Source organism: Harpia harpyja, chromosome 8 (assembly GCF_026419915.1).
Source record: "Harpia harpyja isolate bHarHar1 chromosome 8, bHarHar1 primary haplotype, whole genome shotgun sequence".
Lineage (NCBI taxonomy): Eukaryota > Metazoa > Chordata > Aves > Accipitriformes > Accipitridae > Harpia > Harpia harpyja.
Window position 1 is genome coordinate 47,412,914 of NC_068947.1, and position 27,103 is coordinate 47,440,016.

At 47.3% G+C, this 27,103-nt stretch overlaps 1 protein-coding gene across 2 annotated transcripts in view; it reads right to left on the reverse strand.

Moving 5' to 3' along the window:
* The window catches only part of LSAMP (limbic system associated membrane protein), a 316,167-nt gene that overhangs the window by 140,710 nt on the left and 148,354 nt on the right, over positions 1-27,103 (reverse strand). The gene's annotated exons all lie outside the window — the stretch shown is intronic.

The window sequence follows — 27,103 nt, forward strand, 5'->3', positions numbered from 1 at the left end:
GAATGGCAGCAGCACTCTTTTCACCTAAAGGCAAGCCAGCAATTACGCTAGCGGTGCCCAGCGTCCGTCTGTCTGTTCCTGCCCTGCCCTCCCACCGCTGCCCCCGTGCCCCCCATCCACGGACCGGGTGTGCTCAAGGCTCAAGGCTACTGCTACGTTGTGCGCAGCTTGAAAAAATCTTCCAGTCCTTTCTTTCTCCTGCTCAGGTATCTGAAGCCGGAGCTCTGAGCCTTACCACGCTGGGTAACAAAATGGAGAGGGGGGTTTGGGGAGGGAGGAAGGAAAAAGCATGTACTGCTATGTGCGTGGTTTTGTTCCACCTGGGTAGGCACAGCTCACAGGAGAAGGCTGTCTCAGCCCTCAGTATCTCAGGGAATGCTCTCCTGTCTCCCCAGACCAGGAGCAGAGCCTTTGGAGATCCCACCCCGGAGGGCAGCGCTTGCCAACAATATTACAAGTGCTCCAGAAGCATGTCGGATCCACTGTGCGTGGACATGCAGAGGGCTGGAAGCACTGCGCTGGTCTCCAAAGCCAACAGGAGCATGGGCGTCTCTCCAGCCTAAGGAGTTCGGTTGCCATCAGCCGTGGGGAACTGGGAGGAAGAATCATAGAATCATAGAATCATTTCGGTTGGAAAAGACCTTCAAGATCATCGAGTCCAACCATTAACCATGCCCCCTAAACCATGCCCTGGAGTACCCTGTCCACTCGCTTTTTGAATACCTCCAGGGATGGTGACTCAACCACTTCCCTGGGCAGCCCATTCCAATGTTTGACAAAGAAAATGGGAAGGATGGTGTCATTCTGAAAGCCCAGCTTCCCTGTCCACAAATGACCTGGAGAACAGCAACGCGCATTACCTGGCTTCCTAAGTTGCAGTGCAACCACCCAAGGTCTCTGACAGCAAAACTACAGCAGAAGTAGCCGGGCACCACTCTCTCCCCTCCAGGCAGCAGGACTGCAGAGTTTGCTGACAGAGGGCTCTGAGATACTCAGGTCCCAGCATCAGCTCCAAGGCTGGCTGAGTGTCTGTAGGGTCTCCTCCTGGCACACAAGAAGTCAACAAGGAGATTCTCAAAATGCTCCGCATGCTGTGAACCTCCTCTCTGAGCTCCTCCTTTTGTCCCGGCTCCCTTCCTTATCCTGAGTCAGCATGGCTCATAGCACCCAGCTACAGGAAAAAGGCTTAATAAGATAGCTGGACAAAATTAAAGGGGCGTTATTAATTTGACAGGTGCTGCTGCCTGGTGTCATGTCCCAAGTTTGTCCTATAGCTGTGCTGATTATTTTCTCTCCTTGGATCAGGGACATTTCATTTATTAGCACTGAACTTCCCCCTCACTGCCTGCAGCCACTGCTGCTCTGATCTCCCCAATTCACTTTGCAATTAAATTTTGTCCTCTTGTGAAACGACTATGCAGGAAAGGTCTTGTCATTTGTTTTGTTTGTTCCCCCCTGCCCCCCCCCCCCCCCAAAAAAAAAAAAACCAAACCCAAACCAGTTCTACTTGGTCAAAACAGCCTCTGGAAATCCTAGCAGAACCCCAAACAGAGTAAAACTGGCTGGAAACAATAGTATATGAAAAGGAGTCTAAAAGCCATAGGTTTATGTACCTAAACCACTCATCTCAACAGGGAAGAGGGAGCAGGGGCACAGGAGGCCACTAAGTCTTAGCTGTAGAGGTATAAATCTGACGTAACCATGGAGCTGATGGAGATTTACATGAAGGTGGCTTGGAAGGAGACACAAGGGGTTTCGTGTTGGGAACGCTTGAAATGAGGAGCATCAAAATCATCACATTCTTCCCTTTACAAACACTGGCAGTCAAACCAACTGATGGGCAGGAAGACTGGAGAGCACGATTGCTACCGTTTAAGTGATTTACTTTATTGTCACTGCTGCTAACACCCTTCTCTTTTTTCCCCAGGAATCACATTAACAACTATAAAACTGCAAATTTAAATGAACTCTGCTCAGGATCTGGTTTTGCTCCATAAAACTCCAGAAGTCACAACGCTTTTTGTTTGTTTCTTCTCATCCCACTCCTCCTCTACATACGCATCCCCAGAAACCTTCATATCGGTAATAAATGACCACTTTTGCTGTTTTGCCTCGTGAAGCCTAATATTCATGCCTCCCTTCTCTTCCTCTTGTGCTCCCCAGAAATAAATACCATCTTTCCCTGGACTACTCCTGCCAACCCTTTCATTCATCCCTAGGACTACCCACTAGCACGTATGGGTCTGACATTCCTGGTTTCGTGGGACTGGACAACCTCTCATAAGCCCTGGCTGTCTCACAATCTTTAATTAAATGCAAACACTTTTCTCTAGGCTTCCTTGGCATTCCCTAAGTCCCTGTTCCCTTTCCTATCACTGAATATGTCAAAGGCTGGAGATAGCAGAAGTCGTATTACCCTTCCCTAGGAATGAACACTTTTTTCCAGGACTGAGCTGGCCTGCATTAATGCCAGTTGCACCAGCTTTTTTATGACTTCATTACTGCTAGAGCCACTATAAAGCGTAGCATCGAAAGACCGGACCAGCCTTTTTAATTGCACAGAAGTACCGATCATTGTGCTTTTATGTGCTTGAGATGCTCTTTCTGATCCTCCACTTCCCCAAGCCAAGGATAGCTCCCCAGGCTAGGCAGAACAGAACGAGGAAAACCTGAGTAAAGCAGCTGGCATAAGTTGCCTCTCTCTGGAGATCTCCATGTGAAAACCACAAAGCACTTTGGGCTGTTTTAAGCATGACAGCTGGCTGAGCAGTAAAGGTCAATACAGGAAGGAAAAAAGGGAGGAGAGAGCTCAGCATGAAGGATTCACAGAGCATCACAGGATCTCTCTCCAGCACAGCAATCTGGCCATTCCCAAAAGGCAGAGGGTCGAACTCTGCTCCTACCCACAGCAGCATGAACAGAGTTAAGTTCCCTGACTGCTGCATATCGCAACACTAAATAAATGCATTTGGAGGTGAACCAAAGGAACAGTAGGGGACTGCTTGTTGATCCCTGGACGAAGGGAAGGTAAGAGAAAAAATCCAGGGTGTCTGACACCAGCTTCCTTGGAGAAGCTAAGGGCACCAAAGGGCTGAGATGTTTCTCAAACTGGGGGGCATCCCTAGGACACAAGGATATGTGTCCTCCTGAGTTGGGAGGGCACATGAGAAGCAGGTGCCTCCTAGAAGCCATAGAAGATGCTGCTGCTGCTTCAAGTGACTGGGGCTGCTGTAGCTGAGTTTGGCCAACCATAGCGGAGGTTGAGTGGAGTGAGGCGAGTTGCTGAAACCAAGCTCTCACAGGGAGCGAAGAGCAGCCTGGTCTGTGACACGGGGTGTTGGGACAGAAAGCAGTGCTGGATGAACTCTCACTGGCGTGGGCAATTCTCAGCATTGCCATGGAGGTGCAGCTTTTTCCTCTCCCTTTCTCTCTCTCCCCGCAAAGGGCACCGATGGCTGCCTGCTATCCGCCTCTCGCTGGTGGCAAGATAACGCAGTACCTCTCGGTGTGATGGCAGTGTGGCACATACCCACGGGAACTCGTGAGAGCGTGTTAAATCTTTTCCAGCACAGCGTGCGATCCTGGGTACTTTCTCTATTACAAACCCATTGGAGGTTCAGTTTTGATTTAGGCATGGGAACTGAGCTGGGGTGTTTGGAAAGAGCCTGTTCTGGCTGCTGGGCTAGGGTGGTGAACAGTAGGATGCAGGCTCCGACACGTAGGATCTTGCAACCAGAAAAGGAGGAGGATTTCAGCACCTTTGTGGCTGGACTTGTGAGTGGGGAATGGCAAAAGGTTGTAGTAGCTCTGTATAAAGAGAGACCTTCTGACAAAGGGGTGAATGGCATGGGGGGCATCTTTTTTGCTCTTGCACCCTGCCTAACTAATCTTCCAGCTTCCCTTCTCATCCCCACCTTGAGTTCACCTCCAATTTTCTCCCCTCAGCCTTTATAGTGAAGGGAGCACCGGGTTTCCCTCAGCTTTGAAGCAGAGCTGCACCAGATAGGAAGAAACACGGAGCCTTGGCACCGGAGGGGCACTCCACCAGCCTTGCCACCAGGTCTGCGGGAAAAAACGACTGGGGTGCTCGGCACACGTGTGTGCTGCTGCTTCTTCTGTTCTATGTCCTCTCTGCCGACAACTTCACTTGCCTCATTAACTATTCCCAACAGTCCCACTTTCTGTGTTCGTGCTTGTTTGGGTAATTCTTGTTTCCTCCCATTTAGCGCATAGGAAAAAGAGCATTAGCAACACTCTTGGTTTTAAATGAACCCTATTAATATTCGACTCTGCAAGGAACTGTGGGATAATTTTGATAAATGTGGCTGGGAAGCCTAGCTGACAGAACCAAGCGCAACGCTAGCGTGTGTTCACAGCCCATCGCTGCACACACAGAAGGGGGCGAGAGGTGGGCACAGCGTGGGGCTGGGGGTGAGCCAGGCAGGAGGGAGAGCAAAGGCAGGGGGGCTGTTGAACAGGAAAGATGCAGTGCTGTAGGACAGACTTCTCAAAAGACTGAGAGCAGAACGGGCTTAGTGAGATATGAATGGGGAGAGGAAAAGAAAAGCAAAATGCCATTTGGAAAAAAGCAGGCTAGAATGACTAGAGAAACATCATTTGAAACACAGACGCTTAACTGCAGAGGGGAGAGAGAGAAGGAGAAGCCAGCAAACCGTGGTAGCAAAATGGAGTTAAAGGTGACAGCAGGTAGGAAATCAGACGCAAGCTTGCAAAGAAATAAAAGAGGGGTTTGAACGGGACCAAATGCACCTAGGCCACAGTTCAGCAAAGCACACAAATTATTTGAAGGCATTTCCTTTGGTCAATGTACTTGCGCACTTGAAGTAAATGCTTCTGTGGTTCGCTGATTGGCAACCTCATGCAGCACCATCTTACAAGAAACATACTGAAAAACTAGAGGTAGGAGTGAACAGAAATGCACTCGAGGGGTATCAGCAGCTGAGATGAAGAATTACCTGTGACAAAACTTTTCTGTAGACCCCTAAGCACTATTTGTTCTCAAAAAGTAGGTGCAGCTAAAGGAAAGGTGGCTGAAACTAGAAACCAGTTCAGAAGGACTTCTGTGAAGGAGTTGTTAAACATATGATTATTCCTGATGGTATGTGCTTTTAGACAAATCTCCCAAAGGGAATCGCTGGAGTCCACTGTTTATTTCTACAGGTGACTGCAAGTCATGCAATTCCACTTCATGCATGAGGTAAGTTCAGCCTGGAAAGAGACTGCTGGGCATCCTCATAAATGCAGTTTAGCCTTCAGGAGCACACAGCAGCAGCTGGGATATCCCACAGTCTTTGGAGCCGTGCAAGAATGCTACACTGCTACTGAACTGCCTTCAAATTAATACAAGTAGCTTCTTATTTTTTTGTTGGCTTTTTTTTTTTTTTCCCCAGATGCATTCCTTTTCTTCAGTCCTGTGGAATTACTGATTTATGGCCAGAAGATTTAACTTTTATGAAAATTAGACTTTCCTGGCCAACTCTATGCATTCTGGCTAGATCTGGTCTTCAAAACTGTGGCCAGTGCCCAGGGTAGACCAATTCAGCAATAGCTACTAGGAAGATGGTCCAGATGGGACAGAGAATGCTGGGAAAGACCAATAGTCATTCCTACATATCTCGAAACCAATCTCTCTGAGCACCTCAGTATTTCACTTGCAAACAACATTGCTGATTTGGGGCCTGTGACTCTGAATTTCTTTGACAAGCAACATGTGAAACGTGTTTAATTAAAAACAAAGGTAAAATGTCTATGGGGCATCCATACCAATCTATCGTGAGCTTTATTGCAAGGTCCTTGAAAAGAAGGACACAATAAAGCTACAAAGCAGCACGCCTCCCAGCAGCAGATCTTCTGTTGCCCAAGAAGTGTGGGAACTACATTTCAGGATTCATGTCCTCTGCTTTCCAACCTCCCCAAGAACCTTTCCTACACCACGTGAGTCCCAGCCATGGTTTCAAGCACTTCTGAGCCAACACATCTATGTGTGCCATAGCCTGTTTTGAACTCTCTGCAAGATGCTGCTCCACAAGTGGTTGATCCTGTAAAACTAATTTGCTTTTCCTGCGAAGCAGGCAAACACATGAAAAACGCCAGGATCGTTTAGCTGCCTCTGACGTGCCGGCTGTACCCATGCTGCGAGGTTCTGGAGAAGCGTGTACCTCTCCTTCCAGAGAGCAGCTGCTGTTCGCCTGCAGCTGGTGGAGCCAGCTCCATCTGGAGACCAGATCAGAACCCATTAAGCACAGAGGTAGACTGCTTGGAAGTGGAATTTGCGAGGCAGGGAGGCAGGCAAAGGCTTGGCTGCAAAATTTCACCTCTTGTAAAGAAAGGAAAGGGAACAGGGAAAAAAAAAAAAGCAACCCACACAGCCTATTGAGCAATTGTTCCTGCATAGCCTCTCCAGTCTAATTGATTTGGACACCACAGCTAATTTTCGCTCAGACATCTGTTAGCACACATTAGCACATGTCATTAGACAGGGAAGCACAGATTAGATGGAGGGGCAGAGCTCGAAGGCCCTAGTTTGGGATGCTGCAACAAGCAAGAGGAAGGACGAGAGGGAGAAGATGTTTGTGCACGGCTGGAATAGTTGGAAGGAGCTTGGAGTAAAGGGGAAGGATTTGGCTGGCTCAGAGCATTCCGACCAAAGAGTCACATATGTTCCACCTGCTTACCCATACCACAAGCACGCCCCTTTCATTTACAGGCATACCACAAAGGTTCTCATCCTCACCAGCACAGAGGCAATAAAGCCAGAGCTCCCATGAGGAACCCTAAAGTGTATTCTTCCATGTTCTGGCAGTTTGCAGCTGCTTTGGTTATGATTAGAGGTCTCAGAGATAAAAGAAAGGGACAAGAGAAAAAGAAAATGACCTTTCTCCCCTCACCTCACTCTAGCACTGTGTCAGATTGCTCTGGAAATATTCTATATTTAAAGCTTTACAGATACGATGAGTCTTTCCTCTAGAGAAGCAGAACTATATGAAAGGTACTGGCTAGGAGCATGGGACAGAAAGGAGATAGTAGGACATCAGCAAACCCAATAACCAACAGTCACGACCTTCCTCAGGGCTGTTTTGCAGCCTATGAGTGGCTGCATTTCATTCTTACCACCCCTGACACTAACAGGTCAGGGAGTTGATAATTTCAGCCTGGCTAGGACTGGGTGCACACCAGAACCACCACTTGATACAGCCTAATTTGTCCGCTCGTGAGAAAACATCTATTCCTCCTCCTCCCCAACCATTTCTTTTTCAGGAACAATGTAAACCCTCTGCCTTCTGGCACCGCAGCGATACGGAGGCATGTGCTCAAATCCAAATCCAGCCTGCCTAAGCAATTCCCCAGCTGAAATCCCACAACACAACGTTCCCGTCAGGAGTGGCTGCCGCCGCAGTCAGCACGGGTTCTGCAGCCTACGAGGTGCTGCGACTCTGCTGGCAGCATGCCGTGGCTACACCAGGGCTCTACGTAATTTGGAAAGGAGTTATTAGGAGTTATATCTGTCCACGTACGGGGAAGCAAAGGTAAAGATGAAGCGCGTAACAAAGTTTCTCTGAGCATATTTCTGGTTTCCCGCAGCTTTCCCAAGAAAGGTGGAGTTGCTGTATTGATTTGCTGATGTCTGAAAAAGGGTTGAGCTCATTCTTTTGTGTTTTTGCTCCATGAAGGTAATAAAAGAGCCTTTCTTTCCTTTTGGGTCATACTTTGCAGAAAACACATGGGAGCTCTAATAGCCTTGAGGCTTTTACTCCTCCACCAATTGTGGTGGAAATTAGCCAACAGGCTTTTGAGTTCAGAGGACTGACAGTCACCATGACCATGCAATATTAATTTCCTTTGAAACAACAGGCCAAAAGTTGATGAAACGGCCTTGTTTTGCTCTAACAGACTGCTTGGGAAGGAGGGAGAGTCAGGATTTGTCAGCTGAAAGTCCATTGCTGGAGTGAAGAGGTCAACATCTATTACAGGGATGATGGAGATGAAGATAAGTCTGTCAGTCACAGGGTGAAAAATGAAGCCCCACCTCCCATCTAGCGTATAGCACCTCTGCTTGGTCACAGTGAGTCTCATCCTCCATTCCCTTGCACTGTTTTTGCTTTGGCGTAGCTCAGCTGACTTTAGCAGAGTTGCTCCCACACCTTCCCAGGGATCGTGTTCTGCCCGACTTTGGCAGGCATGTCACTTCCAATTTAGAGAAGGACTGACGCATAAACATCTGCACAGCCCTCTGCAAAACCACCCCTCTCGTACAAGCATCTGCCAGCTGAGAAACTCCAGCCCACTAGCAAAGCACTGACCAGGGTTGGTGGCAAGAGGGGAAAATAAAAGCCAATATCCCCACCCCAAAGGGCTGACTCCCTGGAAAATACCAGGCAAACGGCTCTCAGGCCAGCAAACTGCTGCAAAAGCATCCTGGGTTTGATTCCCTGATGAGACAGAAAGCACATGGGAAGAGTTGAACGCGGAATCATAAAAATAAGCAATTAGCCAGTGACCCACTCAGATCTGCTTTGCTTGCCCAGCAGCTGTGCAACACGCACAGATATCTGCACCATCAGGGGGAAAGTGTTGGGCTGGCACCTTGCAGGACTGCCCTTCTTTTTGCTTGTAGACCCCTTTTCGGGCACAGCTGTCAGGTTTTAGTTGCGGAGGGAGGAGCAGAGGGTGCCCCGCGTGAAAGACGTCAGGGGCTGACCCGTGCTGGTCCCAGTTGGTCCCGTCGGCTCTGCAACAGCCAGCACTGGCCCACTGCACTCCAACGGCACGGCCGGCCAGAGGGGCCCCAGTCCCACTGCCCCAGCAGGGGTAGGGGAGGGTGGCACCACTGGGGCCGGGGGCTCTGGAGGGGACAGGTGGGGAAACGTGAGAAGAGAAACAAGAGGAGACATGGGAGGAGGCACGAGGATGCGCAAAAGGAGACACGGGAGGGGACGGAGAAGCAGATACAGGAGGATGCATGTGGAAGGGGATGGTTGCTGGGGACAGGGCTGGGAACGGCTCTTGGAGGAAGGCATGCTGTGCTGCGGGGCACCTCGGAGGGACTCTGGTTGTGGGGGGGGACACACGGGAGCAGGGACACCCCCAAAGGGACTGCAGCCCATGGAGGACCCAGGCTGGAGCACCAAAAGAGTAAGAAGGAAGGACCAGGGGAAGAAAAGAGTAAGAAACCAAGGGCGGCAGCAAGAAACCATCATGTACCGAGCCAATTTCTTGCGCTGCCTGTTGTCTCATCCAAGGGACTGGCAGGGACTGAGCATAACGTGGTCAAAACAGGGAGAGAGGGGACTCGGTGCAGGGAGAGGTGTCGGAGTGAGGCTGAGCCTGGGGAAGCAGTTGGAAAGGGGTTTCACTTGGTTGTTTCACTGTTTCTCGTCTCTGTTTCCCAATAGCCAAACAAGTAATTACAAGTTTGTGTTAATGAGCAGTAAATTAAGTGAATTTCCCGAGTTTAGACAGTTTTGCCCACACCAACCCCCCAGGCTGGTCTCCAAGAGCCAGTCGGTACTGACAAGAGGAAGCTTTCTGCGGCTGCTCGAAGAACAGTAAGGTGAGGAAAAGTCTGCGGTTTGTTCCTCCGCCTTATGTTATCTACTTGGACACCATGGCTACCAAAGTCTATGAAATCCATCATGAAAGGGAACCGAAAAGGGGGTTTGTTTCAGTCTGTGCCACGGGCAGCGTTAATTCTGTGTGTCTTCCCACAGCCTGACTGCATGGGCTTCATTATCAGTGTGTATCAAGGACCTCAAAGCATGCTGCAAACATCATCTGTTCAAGCCCTGTAATTCCTGCACTGGTGAAACACCTAATTATCATCCTAAATATACCCAGGGAGAAATTGAGGCATTAATGAGGTAGGGTGGGGGAAGTGACTGACTTCCCATGGGCAACACGAATGACTGACACACCAGAAAGGCCACCCAGCAGCAACCCCCCCCGGGCTTGTACTCCAGCAGAAAGGGGTGGTGGGTGGGCAGGGGGAGAGATGGACAACGGGAGAAGAGAGAAGGAAAAGGAAGAAATAAATGCAAGACAGAGAAGGAGAGAGCACACAGAGTGAGGAAAGCTGTCAATGGAAAAAAGGGCTGTTTCAGTGCATGCCAAGCAAGAAATGGAAGTGACACCCTGAGCTGCAGAGCGAAAATGCCCCAAACTAAATGGGAAATAGCCAGAGTGGCCTACCGTGACTTCCACAGTAGAAAACACTTTGTATTTGGGATGCCTGTAGAGGAGGCAGGAATCCCTCTGACATTTGCATGCCTCAGGGCTTCCCTGAAGGGCACGTTTCCATTGGCAAGGAGAGCGTTTGGGACAGTTGGATAAAGATGCTGTGAACAAGGCTTGCAGCATTTAACCTCCATTAGGAAGTAACGATTTACTCACTTGCTACCAGTTACCAGGCGCCAGGGCTCAATTACATGGGAGACTTTAAAGGAAGGAGCGTCCATACATTATCACAGCAAACAAGTCAGTGTGACTTCGTTCAAGGGTATCATCCACCCTGGAACCTATTTCACATCTCGTTGGCTAGCTGAGTGAGAACTGATTGCACATGCTCCCTTGTTTCTCTGTCTGGGTGTACGGTGGAGGAAGACCCCAATTCATTAAAGGAAACAGAGCGAGGTAAAGAGCTGAGCCTCTCCTTGTTAACCTCCTCCAGAAAAGCAGATTCCTGCATAGCCAGGAGTCTCCTGGGGAGTGTTTGCATCAGCAGGAGAGGGAAAAGCACGTCGCTTTTCCCCAGTCTCTCCAGCATTACGGCACAGCAGTGACATCACAGGATCTCCTATGTAATCCCCCTGCTGCTTAATTAAACTCAGTGAAATGCAGAGGTTTCCTCCACTGACCTGCTGCACTCAAGGTGATTCTTCTGCCTCTTGCCCCCGCACCCTCCCCATGACAGGGACTCTGGCTGGGTCTTCCGAGTGCACAAAGCAGACTAGCCTCCCACGCCTTCTTTAGCTACACCGTCACACAGCTTCTCCTTCCCTGTCTCCACCACCCAAGTAACAGCCTTAGCACCACCAGCACTGCTTCCTTGGGACATTCCTCCAAGGTGATTCTCTCTGGAGATAAAAGATAGGATGGGTCAAGAACAAGAGGGTGTATTTAGGCCGAAATCAGGAGGAGATTGGCCATCAGAACCCTTGGTTTCTGCTACAGCCTTCCAGTTAGGGCAGAAAACCCCACCTGCTTGTGCACTGGAGCTTTGTATATTCATTACAGTTGCCTGTGATAACATGGGATCACTTCTGAGAACCTGCAAGGCCCATACCCCGAGCCTACAAGCCTTCTGCACGCAGCCTTACAAGTAAAGAGTTGAGGCTCAGAGAAAACTACCCCCAAAGCTACTTGGGAAGCCTGATGCCCAGCTCAGGACTGGATCTAGATACACCCAGTAGATACCAAACACTGGAGCACCCTTCCTCTCTATTCTGAAGGAGAGCAAAGCCTCCTTTCCCTTCCGCCCCCTTTGCACCGGTCGGTCAGGCGTGCTTTGGCTTTCCCGCTGCCTTGTACCGGGAGCGGCCACTGCAGATCCCCGCTGAGTATTTTAGCAGGAAAAAGCGCTGCCTCTTTGCTCGCTGCCCGTCACACACATTTTGTTTGCTCTGCTCCTGTACTCCCTTAGTGATGAGGCAAAGCTTGCCCACAGCTGGCATAGCGGGACGAGCCAGGGACGGCCCGGCTGCCAGAGAAGCCCTACCTCACCTTCACGCTCGACGAGAAGGCAGTGCCAGGTAATAGGAAGGTAATGGCAGCTGGGAGCCAGCTGTGTGTGCTGCTCTCCTGGCCAGCCTTGGTTGCTCTTCTCCAAATCCCACAGCTCACAGCAGGCGGTGTGCAGCCATTATGAGACACGTTATATTGTGATGCCTCCAGGCACAGAGACTCTGCCGACAACTAGCTACTTGCGCTGGAGGAACAGGGAGAATGCGACTTTTTTTCTTTTCTTTTTTTTTTTTCCACCCCCCTTGTGGATGAGGTGCAACCTATTTTTTTAACCTATTTAAAGGCTTTGAATCTGCTGTCTGTCACCGTATTTGACTATCTTCCACAACAGTCAACAGTAACGTGGAAGTCCCCAACGGTCTTCTTGGGGCACTAGACGGAGCGAGGCAAGCCTAACACAAGGAGAGATTGAATTCCTTCTTTTCTTTGCGTTGGTTGTCAGTCTGCAACGGTTATGAGAGCAAACCCAAATATGTGTGTGCCCTTTGCGCCCCAAACAAGGAAGAATTCAAGCCTCTCAGGCAGTCCAGCTCCAAAGAATAAGGGAACAGGACTGGGAGTGTCGTATTGTCAAACCTCAGAAGATCTGGCCTTACCAGACCAAATCTCCTAGGGAAGGAGAAACATGCTGTAGTAGCTGCTCAGGGAAGCTATCTTCCTGATTGTTCCCGAGACTTACTGCCGACACTATACTACTGTAAGGAGGGAGCTCCAGTTAAGGGTTTGGCTGAACGTTTGAGATGCATCTCTTCTTTTGGCCATGAGCTGCTGAGCGCTCTGTTGGCTCAGGCAAGGGGATCCTTCTTCTTATCTATAAAGCCCAAACCCTTTTAAACTCAAAAGACAGAATTACAATCCTAATTTCCACCCTGGTCTTCAGTAATGTCATGGTCAAACATTGAGTCAAGTTCCAATAGTATGCTACACTCCCTTCCCTGTTGTGAATGTGCAGCGGGAGAGTGGGGAAACCCTTGGGGACTGACAGCAAGACAGAGGAAAATGCTTCTAAGAATTCCTAATAATACATGATGCAAGCTGCACCTCTATACAAGGTTCCCTCTGATGTATAAACCAGAACAGATGTTTTTACTGTTGAGCCAAAGAAGGACTGGGAGGCCCACAAGCACCTCATTAGTGATAGGCTGTAATGAGGAAGAAGCTGTTTTGTCTCAGGTTATTGGGAACCTTTAATGCTGATCCAGTTCTCCTCCCGCTTACACAAACATCACCTTATTTGCTGTCCTAGGGACAGTCGGAATCAGGCTGTCGGGAGAGGCGTAAACTCAATTTTCTTAAGAAAACAACTAGAGTATAACTTACGCATCAAGTTTAAGCCGGTAAGGGTGGTGGTCGTAATTCACCTCAGTTAATTTACTCTCCTAAAATAAGACATTTAACATTAAGTGCATTTTTTAACCTAACCCTACAGTCAATGAAGAGAGAGGGAGAGATTTTGAGAGGTCCATTCATTCCAAGCATTTCCAAGACTACCTTAGGTTAGATACCTATTAGAAGGACACAGTTCAGTGAGGTAAGTCCCAGCCAAAATTTGCAGAGTCACATAGGATCTGAATAGGGTGGACAAAGCCAGGTGCTGGTATCACAATTCATCGACAGGCCCAGACACGGTGCGATGGTGAACCAGATCCAGGGTCCATGCAGGAAGACAAGGCCAGAGACAAGGCTCGACATAAGCTACCTACCACATAGGTCCAAGGTCCATCCAAGAGATGGTACCAGAGACACAGCTGGAGACAGGTACACCCAACACGCAGATCCAGGCCTGAGCTTACATGGAGCCCCTGGTCAGAAGGTAGATGGATGCGCCTGGGGAGACTGGCCAAGGTCTAATTAGTGCACTCAGGGCCCTGGCAGACAATGCATTTCCTGAAGGACTAAAAGTCCTTCCTCCCCTTCCAGTAGGGAGGAAGATGATGGAGCTGTCCAGAAAACTAAATGGGGCACATGGCATCTCCAACACTAACCCAGCACCAACTTTTGTGTTAATAAAAATATCCAGCGGGGATGTATTTAGTTATACTAATGTCTTTCCCCACTAAAAGTAGAGTCACAGCGAGCATTTTATATGCAGAATGACTAATTGGAATAAGCTGTGCAATTTTCAGCTTAAACCAGCTGCTTTATGCTCAACATCCGCCCAACATCTAATGACACAGTTTACATTTTCATTGAGGATTCAGCATCCGGGCGAAAAAGAGAAAGCTTTACGAGTCTTCACTCTAAGTCAATTAGAATTTAAATGTAGGTCGAATGCCAGGGAGAAGAATGGGACCTGCAGCAATTCAGATCTCAGATGTTCACGTACTCTAGAGACAGAAGAATCATTTGCACACTTATTCTATCTTCCAGAGCTGGGGGCATTTGGAAAGGCAGGTTTGTTCTCTGCCGCATATCTAATAGTGTTTTGGCCAACTAGTCTTTAAAGTTTCTGGGAAACGACTCTTCTACCTTTGCCCTTGGGAGGCTATTTCACAGCTGAATACATCCCATTCCTGATCTGCCCTTGTTAGTCCTAGCTATGACCTCCACAGAGAAGTACACACCTTCTTTAAATACTTGGTGAGTCTGATAGTTGTTTGCAGGGTGGTTTTGCACCTCGATCCAATCCAGTACACCCCAGCACTAGCCTGGAATACATCAGGAGCAACTTCTGTGAAGTCAGTGAAGTCGCATTGATATAAACCACCTCTCAAATACTACACCTTCCACTGCATTATCATTTAACCAGGATTTGCAGATCTCCTTCTTTTAAATTTTAGCATATTTGTGTTTGTAGCTTGCTACAATTCTACTTGTCTTGATCGATGTCGCTGGAGAACAGAGAGGAGGAAGCCACGGAAGAAAGAAGGGCCAGGATGCAATCACTCGCGTGACAAGGCTCCTGGGGAGGCCTGGCAAGCCACACGGATATTGCTCACTTCATTTCGATACCTCTGCACACTAGCATGGACACACGCATGCACGCCCATGTGTCATCCACCACCAAAAGTACCACTTCTAGTCTAAACGGCTTTCTTTTTTTTCCCCTCTCCACTCCCTCTGCTGCTCATTAAAACTCAGCTCTCCTACCTACAATGGTGAAGAGTCAGCAGGCTGCCCAGATAGCATTAGCTAATGGGAACTGACAGCCTGCCACCATTTTACAAAGGCTTATGTTTTTGATATCTGCCTGTCTTCCAGCCTGCCTAATTCTATGGAAGACTTTTATCACAGGGAGATTGACCTCAGGCAGGAGACATTTTGTGTCACTGAACAAGTGAAATGAAGACACGATGGGGATGGCAAGAACTCACTCGCAGCAAAAGGGAAGGAGAAGAAAACTGATGTATGACAAGAATACCTGCTATACCACGGCAGGCAACTCGATGATTGGTCCTCTAATGAACAAATTCACTGAAGAACCTGAACTGTGGCATGCTTTGAGACCCTGTAAGAGGCAACCTTAATTGATGATAAACTAAAATACCAGTCAAGTTATGAGAAGCCTTTTCCCACTGATTTACAACACTCTGGATCCAATTAAAGAGTTCCTCCTTCCCTCTGCCAGCCAGTGCCTCATGAGGTTTGTAGGCTGCCTCGCAATAACTTACGGGGACACAGTCTGGAATACCTCTCTACTTGGGTTTCGGCACAGTCGTTTTTACTACATTTTGTCGCAGAGATGAGGAAGTAAAAAAATGTAAAAATGTTCACAGCGTGGATACCTGTTTGTACTTACAGAAAGTAAACAATGCTGTTAGTGTATTTGCCTGCTGAGCTGCTGTGTCCCACAGGAGCTTTAGTCTGGAGGACTAGCTATCCTCTTTATTTCCCAAGCTCAACATCCCTAGCTGAACTATGTTCCTCAAGATCCACTTCAACCTCCTCTCCAAGTGAATGGCAGATCCATCCCAAGAATCACAATTTCTTCCCATTCAAGGCTTCTGAGGCTGCCATAAAAAGAAAAAGCTATTCATCCAAAAAACCTACATTCCTTCTCTCCCTGCATGGTGTCAAGTGTGCCCCAGTTATGCCTTTCAAAAAAATCAGGTCACTCTGCTGTTAGCTCTATAGTACTGGGTTGGAAAGCTCCTGGGAAGGCATGACCGTACAACTCCTGAGAGCTCGGGACAGCTCTTTCCGTCAGGGGTCTGAGCTTCCCCTTCCAGAACAGGCCAATAGGGGAGTGTACCAGACCAAGGAGGAACAGAAACTACAAAAAACTGGGAGGATCAGCATCCACGACAATTTCCTATTTCGCGTGTTCCCTCCATGTCAGGCACCATGGGTGCATTTTGCCTCTGAGTCCCCTCTAGATCCTAAAGAAGCCTTCAAGCACCTAAAGCTTATGTGTAGCCAAGCAACTGCCCCTTGTGTGGAGCTCCAGATCAAAAATATCAATGAGGATGGATACAAGGCTTTTATCTCCCCCGACTTCTCCGCAGACAGATGAACGCTATCGCCACTTCCCTCCCACCTACCTGGATGTGCCTGCATTGTACTTAACCCTTCTGTTAAGAGAGAGAAGGATCTCTACATCAGTTATTCTGCTTTCGCCTATCTGTTGGATTTACTGCATTCCCAAGGAGACGTGATGCCTCTTAGATGAGCTTCTGGCAGATACATACAAGACGTTTACCCTTATAGATCCTTTCCCTCAGGCTGGGTGGCACAGTCAGCAGTCTCAGTTTGCCCTCATTAGCAGCTACTGTGCAGTAGAAACCGTCTGAGTTTGCAACCTTTCATCAAGATTAGGTGTTCACTATTTCATTAGTAGGCCAGCAGACACATAGCAACATATATGGTGCATCAAAAGCTGGAATTTGCTTCCTTAAAGAGGGCTATCACTCAGAATGGGCTGTAACGATCTTTGAAGAGGCCAAGTGCCCTGTAGCAGCGATGAATAAGGAATAACGAAGTGGTTGGGTAGAGCTGCAAAGCTGCAATTCAAATTCATGCAATGCTGAGGGAGGCCTATCTCTGGGACAGTGGTTTAAGCTCATCTTGAGATAGGGGAACTGGGGCTAGAGTAGAAGAGAAATTGTATTTTTTTGTGTATTACCCAACACTGTTCACTCATCCCTGCAATCATCCAACACGCCCTAATTGCTTCAGTATGTCCCTGCAAAACAGAAACTGAGTGTGACTTGGTAAGAGACATACAAAGACACAGATCTAAGATGTACACAGAAGCAGTCGTCCAGTAACGATGACCAGCTGTCACAGGCAGCAAAAACCTCCTGGCAGTTGGCACCGGTGAATTTTCAAATACCCGCTGGTCACTGCTACCCCATTAATCGTGGGCACTTTGCCCAGTCTACATTCCTGAACAGCTTTTTTCTTTCTCTACCCCGTCTCTCTTCCTCACAGACTTCTAACACAGTTAATAAAAAATTTATCAGGGCAATGAAATAAACAGCAATTTGATTTGATCTGGGAGCCAAAGAGAGAAGAGTTTCTGCTCTTCAGGTGCAGACTCGGGAGTTTCTGCAACTGCTGGCAGGAACGTGCCCACAAAACCAATAGGATTAGAAAAATGGAGATGTAGGGGTTTGGGGTTTTTTTTAGGGGGGTTGTTGGTTGGTTTGTTTGTTTGTTTTAAGGGACTGGAAAGGGCTGGCAGGGATGCTAGTCAGCAGTGTGCTCCTGAACCCCGGGAAGAAGAGGGTAACACTGTGAAATCCATAAGGAATGATGGACTTTGCAGCATCAGAGATGGAAACGAGCATGGCAGCACCCAGCACTGATACGCAATGGTCACTGCAGCTCCCAAGAACTGCAGATGCAAATGACTAAATAACTGGAGTTTCTTTTTGAAATTTTATATAGCTCTCCCTTCAGGGAGAAGAAAGAAGAGAGGAAGAAGCACTTGGGTCTAACACTAGTGATGTCTCAAAGGAGTACAAGGACTAGAGAGACAGGGGCAGCATGAAATCCAGGAGAAAAATGGACTACCCTGGAATAGTTTGGGCTAGAACAGCATTACTCATCTAGTGAAAAATCTAGGCTGTGCCTCAGGGCTTTGCTGGGCTGGTGGCTCTGGCGGCAGAAGTGCAGAAATCTCTTCAGCGGAGTCCCTTACCCTCTGGCTCAGTGGGAAATGGTAGGCACGAGTATCCAGGCAAGGAGATGGCAACCTTCCACTGGGAGAGCTTGCACGAATTTATGTCAGGCTTAAAGCAAGAGATATGGAGGGGAATGCAGCTGGCCATTGCGAGGACAGGTAAATCTATCAGGGCTTATAACCAAAAGTGTTATCTAGTGTAGAACAGATCACAGACTAAAAGAAAAGGTATTGTTATACTATTTAAAGACACACAGTCCAGCTTATGGCAAGAGGAAGAGTCAAGGCCAGTCAATGCTGCCGAGGAGACAGTATTAGATTGTGGGTAATGCTGGAGTCTCTAGAACTAGCCTCTTAACACAGTTTAATCTTACCTGCATAGACATACAAGGTGGGTTCATGTCACCAAATTTTAGACATTGAAAAGTTTGCTCTGTAAATCTGAGGTAGTCATTCACATTCCTCCTGTAGTCCAAAACAGAGAAACAGGGACTACCAGAGGATGATCCATCACATTATCGCAAGGCAGACAGCAGAAAGAGTAAGATGCCAACTTCTCCCAACAGACTACAGATGCGGGCCAGCTGACTAGCTTAGATTTGTGCTACGAACACTTAGGTGTCTAAGATTAAGTGTGATGAATCTCACCTGTAGTATTCAACTTCTGTTTGCATGACTAAGTGTCCGTACAGACAAGAGATGCAACACCTTAAGAGAGTTACACTTAAAAGACTAAGTGACAGAGATGTATATCTCTGGACTTGGATTTTAGTCCTGCCTCTGATAGGACACCTGTGCAATTTATCTAGCAGAACCACATACACACCCTGGATTTGTTAAAATGTGGTGAACCTTTTATGACCTTGGATGGCTACGTCTCTACTGTCAATGTGGTTTGTTCTCTTTTGCTCCGGAGAGCAAACCACAGTCTCTCAGTTTTGCTCCAGTCCTTTGGACAGCCATGCACGCAAACGTGAGATCACTCCCAGGCTCTTTCCTGGAATGAACTAGTGCATCCCCTCTCAGAGCAGGAGCAGGCACAGCTGACACGGACGGCCCACTCCAGACATGCAGACAATGCCAAGTTCGGCTTCCTCGACCTGCGAAAGTCCTCCAACACCAACTCCACAGGCCCTGGGCTTTCAAATTCCTCCATGCGCTCTCATGCCATGTAACACACACTCTTGGCATCGAGTTATAAAAACACCAGTCTGCCAGACTGTGTCCCAGCCTTCTCATTATTTCAGGCACTTTTAACCAGAAAACATAAACTAATCAACCAAAAAAGCAGCATGTCTCAGGGCCACAGGGGCACCACAGGGAGCATGGAGGAGGCCAGGTCCTCCGTCAGTGCCCAAGGCAGTGTGGACATGATCTATCCATTCCAAAAGGTAGTACCGTCAACTAGCACGAACGCAAGCCAGTCTATGCCATCTGGCCTGGAGTCCAGGGCTTTCTCTGATACTGTCCACAGAGGGAGTATAAGGCGTAACCACGGTGTCAACCTCAATTGCAAAGATGGTCCACAGGCTTTGCACAGCTGTAAATATTCTCCCGGAATACAGTCATGCCACGAATTTTGTGAAACATATTCACAATAGTTAAAAACACAGCAGGAGAAGCAGTTGCTGCCACCCTGTTAACGCTCCCCTCAAACATGTTAAAGAGGGGTGGTCTCCCTATGAACTTCTGGTCTTAACCTCTTTCCTGTAGGTCAACAAGTGGATTAATCTTTCAGGTAAAATCATGAATTGGGAGCTCTATGCATTCATAAACCCCAAGATCATCGTTGGATTTGTATAGTCAAGGTCATAAGGCTTCTACCTTGCAAAGTCTGTTCTGTGGTTATTTGGGGAGATTTATCCTACTTCTTTGCAAAGAATTTTTTTTTTTTTTTTTTTGCATTCAAAACAGGAACATACCCAAAGGTCACATTCCCATCAGTCTAACGAGAGGACGATCATTCTGAAGAGACTCTCCAGACTACAGCAGCTGCTGCGGCACCTGCGTGAGGGCCATGTGGAATTCAGGTTTAGGATCTTGCTTCTTGGCTTCTCTGTACTCTGTGTGTTTTACTTTGCCCACACATTCAAGGGGAGTGTCTCCTTACCTTATTAAAGGCAAACAGCTTGTAATGCTTACAGAGAAGACTCAGAAAGGAATAAAGAAGATAATAGGCTGCCAGAGGCCCCGTTTATGCACCCCAAAAGTAATGAGTCATTCCAATTAAATTATTTGCCCTAAATTAAAACTTATCACCAAAATCCAATTCTCATTTCATTAAAGAGGACCTCCCTAGTTATCTTTTTTTTTTTTTTCCCACAGATTTTTTTTTTTAGAGGTAACCTTCATGGAATGGGAAGAAAAAATGTAGTTGTAGTCTACTTTTCTGTTTAAGGAGCCATAAAAGTTTTATTTTTTAAGAGCTGTTCCTCATTCTTATATGTGTCCACATAATAAATTCAGATGTTCCTAGAAGATTCTATGGAAGACCAGAGAAGTACAAGATCATGCCATCAAACAGACGGTGTAAGGGAAATCTGACACATGAAGAAGGAGGGAATTTTAAAAGTAGCGTTGCCCAAGCCTCAGCCTTTTGATAACAGAACCGAGAAAGCTCACAACCCCCATTTGGGGATCTCCAAAGGGTCTTTCAGAAAAAGGCAGGCAGACAAACGATGGTACTCCCAATGGGTCTTTGAGAAACAAACCGATCTTTTTATCATAATCTCAGACTTTCACACACCAGTACGACTTCTGAAGCAGGGCTTGGTTCCCTCTACCACAGGTCTGCCCGCTGACAGCCTCAGCTGTGACGGGCAGAGATCCAGCGCCGCCGATGAGAGCAGCCACGTGCTCCCGCTCCCTCAGACTGCCCACGCCGACCTTTGTTTCCTTCCCAGGAACAACCTTTCTCCTGTTTTCTGTTGGAGATTAACACTTTTTAACCTAATATTTGTTTTTTAAAAGACATTTTCAAAAGCTGTGGTTGGATTTTGAGAAAGTGCTCCCTGTCTGAATACTCCGTAAATGGAAGCCATATGTCTAAGTATCTGTTTCTTTTTTGTCTATTTTGTTGTGTGCGCATTTGGCAAGTTATTTTTTCCCCTTAACTATCACATCTCAGGCTTTATTAAACCAAGCTGCTATTCTGTTATTTTGGAGGGTTTTTTTCCCAAGCAACTGACTACTGACATTTTAGCGGCTATGCAGGAAATGTGATATTAAGTCATTATTTTCTCAGAATGTTTCTTCGCTTTCTGGTGAGTACGGAGCTGCTACTCGGGTAGCAATTCCAATGTTTCTAAAGATAAAAAGAAGAGCTGGAGCTCTGAAAAAACCATCAAAATCCAAACCCTGAAAACCTATTACTTAATACAATTTATCATTCATTGTTCTTGTGGAAAGCAGCCGGAGGCTTATCCCACAAGACGTAGCATGCATACACACCAAAAAGACAGACTACGCATCCATTCAGGAGTGATGAGGGCCAGCAACTGGATAGAGACAAATGGTGGGAGCACACGGTTACCACCGGTCGGCTGGGCTCAATACGCACCATGCAGACACAAGGATGCGGTATGAAGGCACAGCGCAGACACCATGCCTACCTGCTTTCCCCGCTCTTCAAATCCTCAAGTTACTTTTAAAAGTGACCTGAAATGAAAAGGGACCTGAAAGTGACATACTAGCTCCTTGTTCCCTTCCCCGAAATGCCAATTTCTTTCTTTCTGTAATTAATTCATATTAAATAGGGAAATGGAAAGCTCTTAAAGTAGGAAATAAATTTGCTTTTTTCTACAAGTCTTGATGTTGTTTTTGAACTGCTGGCTCAATTTAGGTAGATTTTACAATCTGTTTCTAGCCAATTCCAATTTCAGATGAGATCTTGGCTCCAATGAAGCAAAATTCCCTTTAATTTCAGTGGAATCAAGATTTTGATCCAGGTTCTCATCCACTAACACAAAGCTACGATGAGCGTAGACAGTAACACAGCAGCCAAAAACACAGAACATGAGCTGGTGGACCCCAGGAATCTGGAATTTCATCCCATATGGAGTTTTGAGCATGGCAGATTTGCAGTATCGACTCCACTGGCACCAGTGAAACAAGAAAAACAGACAAAAGGAACACACTGTTCCACGAATGCTGGAATTAGCGAGGCCTGGCTTACCGCAGCTACGCGTCCTAGGTCCTGATGCCTCATACCTCGGAAAACCTTCAAAGCTCTTGACCAGTTTTAGTCAAGGTGGCAGCTGGCACGCGCGTGGCTCCAAACCAACCTGCACCCACACAGCCTTTCACGCACCCCACGGGTGAGGGATGCAGGAGGAGACTGGGGGTCCCCCAGTGAGAATTTGAGGGGCAGGAGCTCTTGCTGGGGCAAGGGCACGGCAGGTATGAGGGCTGCTGGAGCGAGCTGAGCAGAGGACTGCCAAGAGCAGGCAAACAGCATAACCACGCAAATAAACCCAGACACACTTTGTTTTCCTTAGGAAGCCAAGCTACTCCCAGTATCTCTAGGGTTCGGATATAATAAAAGCTCAACTGAGCAATCCTCAACCTGGCAGTAAAGCTATGGAAAAGGTTGATCTGAGACAGAGAAATGTGGAGCATGATTAACCTTAGCTTTCATCTGTATTGCAAGTAAAAAGAGAAGCTGATCCTTACGTTTCTAGTGGAGACTAGCTATATATCTTTTCTCATTATTTTGGGTTAGAAATCCAAAGCTTCAGATCAGACCTCTTTGAGAATTTTTTTAAAACACATTTTTGCTCATTTTCAAGCTACTAAGCAGTTACAGGCCTGCTATGTAAAATGAATGAGATATTTATTCCTGGTTATACTAGCACTTTTTTTCTGCAAAAAGATCTTAAGAGGATGTGGCAAATAAATTGTTCGCTCGCTACTGACTAGACACTGGCCGTCATGGAGGGAGCAAGCAATGGGCACCTATGACTTAGGATGTCCAAGGGGCTATACCCTGTTGTGGGCAAATTGGGTCAAATTTCAAGGCTCGCAACAGGTCAAGGCAACTCTGTTGTGCTACCACGGCCACTGCTTTTTCAGCAGTGGGAGCAGGAACACACTTGGCTTTACAGTTAATGGTTCTTTGCACTTTCTCAAGGGCTAGCAGACTTGGTGGTGGGACTAGGTTCTCGCTGTGTTTGGAGTTGAGAGCAAAATATTGTCCCCACTCCACTGTCTTACAGTCCAGGCTAAGACTGGGGACAGCAGACGGAGACAATCAGGCTGAGAAATAACAAGGCAAAATCTTTCACAGCACTGGTCTGAATCTAGAATCAGCTGATCAGACAAAATAACACAAAATCAGCTGATACTGCTCTAAAGAGACCACTCAAGCTAAGCTGATTTATATCACTAAGGAGTTGGATTATCATATCAAGATCCTTCCTCCCAGCCATAGGAAAGCATTCCATGTATTTTATGCAATACTTCTTTCTCCGAAATGAGTAAACATTTTTTGAAGTATTCTGTTTTTGTCTCCTGCCTGCACCTGCAAAGCAAGCACCAAAATATTTCCAGAAAAACCTCCTGATTTATGCACTAAGAAGTGCTGAGATCCAGCCTATATAACAGAGCCAAACCCTATGCTGCATAGTAACATTCCAGCCATGCCTGGAGATAGGAAAACAGAAGTTCAGAGGCATCAGGACACTATGGGGAGGCCATAAAAATACTGGATGGGGAGCGGCAGGAAGTTCCTTGGTAACCTATGAAACACCAGCTGCAGTTTTCTGCAATTTATGAGTTTGGGCAAAACAAACCAGCACAGAAAACCTAGAAAGATTGCCACCAATACTACTGTGTGCCTGAAATTCTGGAATTATTTTGCTGGTAGGAAATTACGGTCCATGGCAACAGTGGAAGGGGGGCCGCAAGATCTACCGTGCCACAATTCCCCAAGATGACTCTCTGCTCTCTCAGCTTATTTTCCCCATCAAACTGATCCGCTGTCACTTCCTTCTGAGCACACTGGTCCTGTCTCTCCCAGTCCCCATAGTAATCTGAATTTATCTCCTTCCTCCAATCTTTTCTTCTTCTCCCCCACTGCTCCCAGTAAAATGATCTTTTTTCTTCCTCCCAGAAAATTCATACTCCCATGTTATCTCATTATTCTTTGCAACAGCATGCCAAATTCGCTGTCATTTTCCCACTGGGGCTATGTCCTGAAAAAGACAAAGTGGTCTGTGCTCATTCTTACCTACTGCAGACTCCCTGGAATTGAAAACACTACAGCGTTAGTGCTCAGAAAGATCCCTCCGAATTCTGGGCTCTGCGCCCACAAAGCGGGGAAGCAAACATCTCTCGGAGAACAGCATCTGACTCCAACATCCTTATTGTCTGGCTAGCAAAGGAAAAATAGCTTCAGCTCTCTTCAAACCGCTCTGCTTCCAGTGCTGGCCGAAGAGGTGGGAAGGCCAGGCATGCCAGGGAAAGGCAGGATCCCGCCACAGCTCTGCTGAGCTCAAAAGCAGCCCGGCTCTGGCCTCCCGGCAACCCGCCGCAAGCACTGACAGCCACCAAGCCCATATTCTGGCAGGGAGCAAACTCCGGCGGAGAATGACAGAAAGGGGTCTGGAAAGACTAAAAGGATGCATGGCACCATATGGAGTGCTCACCCTGGGCTCCCCTCTGCAGCCAGTGGAGGGACACTGACAAGTCCACTGGTCAATTCGTCTGATGAATTTTGGATGGCTACTTTAGGATGAGCTGGACTGTGTCTGAGAAGAGCCTGCTTCTCCTCGGTAACGTCAAAGGAAGTCCAAGGTGACCCGGTCCTGCGGTAACATCTACATTTGGTCGGATGAATGCCACTCTGGCTCGTTGCCTCACGTCCCAGGCTGGTGAGAAGCAGAAGTTACCTCCACCTGATATCCGACTTCAGGCTCCTATAAAACACACTCACGTGCCTTGTTCCAGTTCCGCTCAGAAACCCTTCTCACAGTCCCGAAGCCTAAAGCATAATCTTTCCCTATCGCTGTCCCCAGCAATGAGGGCAAGGGCCGAGCGGACGGTGGACAACACCCTCCATCCTCAGCCCTCGACCCAGCTCTTACCGAGGGGCTCGCTGGCAGAGCGGTGCTTACGCAGGGGAAGCCTGGCTGGCTCCAGCTGCCTTTCTGGGTAAAGGATTTCTCTCCGCAGTGCTTTCACCTGCACGAAGTCCTTTAATTTCAGGGGAGTGGCCTCAGAGGGGGCACAGCTAATCTACCACGTAGAGTTAATAATAAATTTTCTATGGTTAAATCCCAGCAACAACAAATACATCCTTATACCGCTTTGAAACAACGAACGGTCAGTCGGCATCTTTGCAAGCAAGGAGCTTTACAAAGGCAGTGCATAGTGGAGAAAGGCTACGCCCTGTGGTTCTTTTCACACACTAATGCCTATCAGTTTGAAAGAAAACTGTAGGATTTGGCCTTTAGCTGCTATACTTCTGACTTTGAGTTTGTGATTAGGGGCTGGGCAATAAACAAGAACTCCTCTTTGTGAAAATTTGCTGCTGACGTTTCCAAATTTGTTTTTGTTTTGCCAAAATGACAAAGCCCTTTTGATTTTTTTTTCATGAAATAAACATTAAAACAAGGGAGAGCCCACATTCTTTGAACAGCCAATAAGTGGGAACTGCAAGAAATGTTAGTAAGCCTGCAGGAGCCCCGGGCTCTGAGAAAAAATGCGAACGTGAGTTCTTCATACCTCAGCTGAATGCTCTAGCTTTTAGATAGGCTGTGGCAACGCTACACCTTTTTCCCTTCCCAATTTTGACCGAAAAAAGCACCTCAGACCTGTAAAACCTTCCTCATTAAATTTTAATCAAAGCCAAAACCAGTGAAATGTTTTCGTTTCACTGAAAAGTTCCCAACCATCACAGTGATGCCTTGCTGTAAAGGCTCTGGACAGCAAATACAGCAACCATCTGCTTCCTCCTAGTTGAAAGTTATTCTTTTAGCCTGACTTGGACAGGCCTAAGTCTTTATTGCAGAAACTTTTAAACCCCCTGCCTGCTAAGATCTCTATGCCTTTGTGCCTGTGACCCTGATGAGACAAGTAAGGACTACAGGGATTTCTCCACTGCTATGCAAAGCCTGAGGAGCGCTTGAGGATATAGCCCTACAAGAACAAGAACCAAAGGTAATGCTGGGAAAGGGGCAACCACCGCATCCCCGATACGACTCATTCTCCTGGAACAAGTCACTCAACATACTGGAACAAACAATTAAACGTCCCATTTATAAGCACCTAGAGGATAATAATACAGTAAAGGAAAAAATAAGCAATGTACTTTTGGCAAGCATACATCATGTCATGCCAGCCTCATTCCCTTTTTTTGTAGGATATTTGGCGTAGCAGATAATGCAGGAGCAGTATGTGTGACGATGGGATATATCTTTACTTCAGAAGGCCCGACGGTCCCTTGAACAAGCTAAGAGAATATGGCAGATGTTAAATCACCATCAGGATGCTTCGAAGAGCGGCAATCAACAGATCGCTATCCACCAGGGATGGAGGTTTTAGTGGGTTGCTACCACAGTCCACTTTTGTGCCCTGATCTCTTCAATACTTTAATTAACACCTTCATGATGGAACAGAAAAAAGGCACCTGACTTTTGTCGATGACACCAAGTTGGGGGCAGTTGCAAGTGCTTTGGAGACCAGGATCCTAAGTAAACTGAAGAAGCGATCTCCGTGGAGAAACCAACCAGATGGCATCCAACAACAGCAAGCACGAAGCGCTACGCTCAGGAAGGGGGGAAAAACAATTAATGCTCAAATACATGTAGGGGATGAGCTGCAGACTGTGCTGCAGCCCAGTAACAAAGGGTTAGAAAGCAGCGGAGAGACTGAATAAGCGAAAGCAATGAGGCGCTCTTATTAAAAAAAAGGTAAATCTCATCTCATTCTGGGGTTAGGTAAGTGAAGCATGGTATGCAAAACACGGCTGGTACTTTTATCTGCACAGCTGAATCCTGAACTGGAACTCTTGCTTTGGTTTTGGACGGTACACTTAAGGAAACATGTAGACAAATCAGACGGCAGTGAAATACATATGACATAAGAGTTGGAAAACATGACCTGCGAGAAGCAATGAGCCCGTTAAGCTGGGCTAGAGACGTCTGAGACACAGGCATTAATGGGCTTCTAGCAGATAAAAGGTAGTTTTGAGGAAGAGGAGGAGAAATTACCACCATGTGTCTTGGAAGGACCAGAAATAATTGGCAGCAAAATCAATTTGGATCATATGTTAATAAAAGCTTT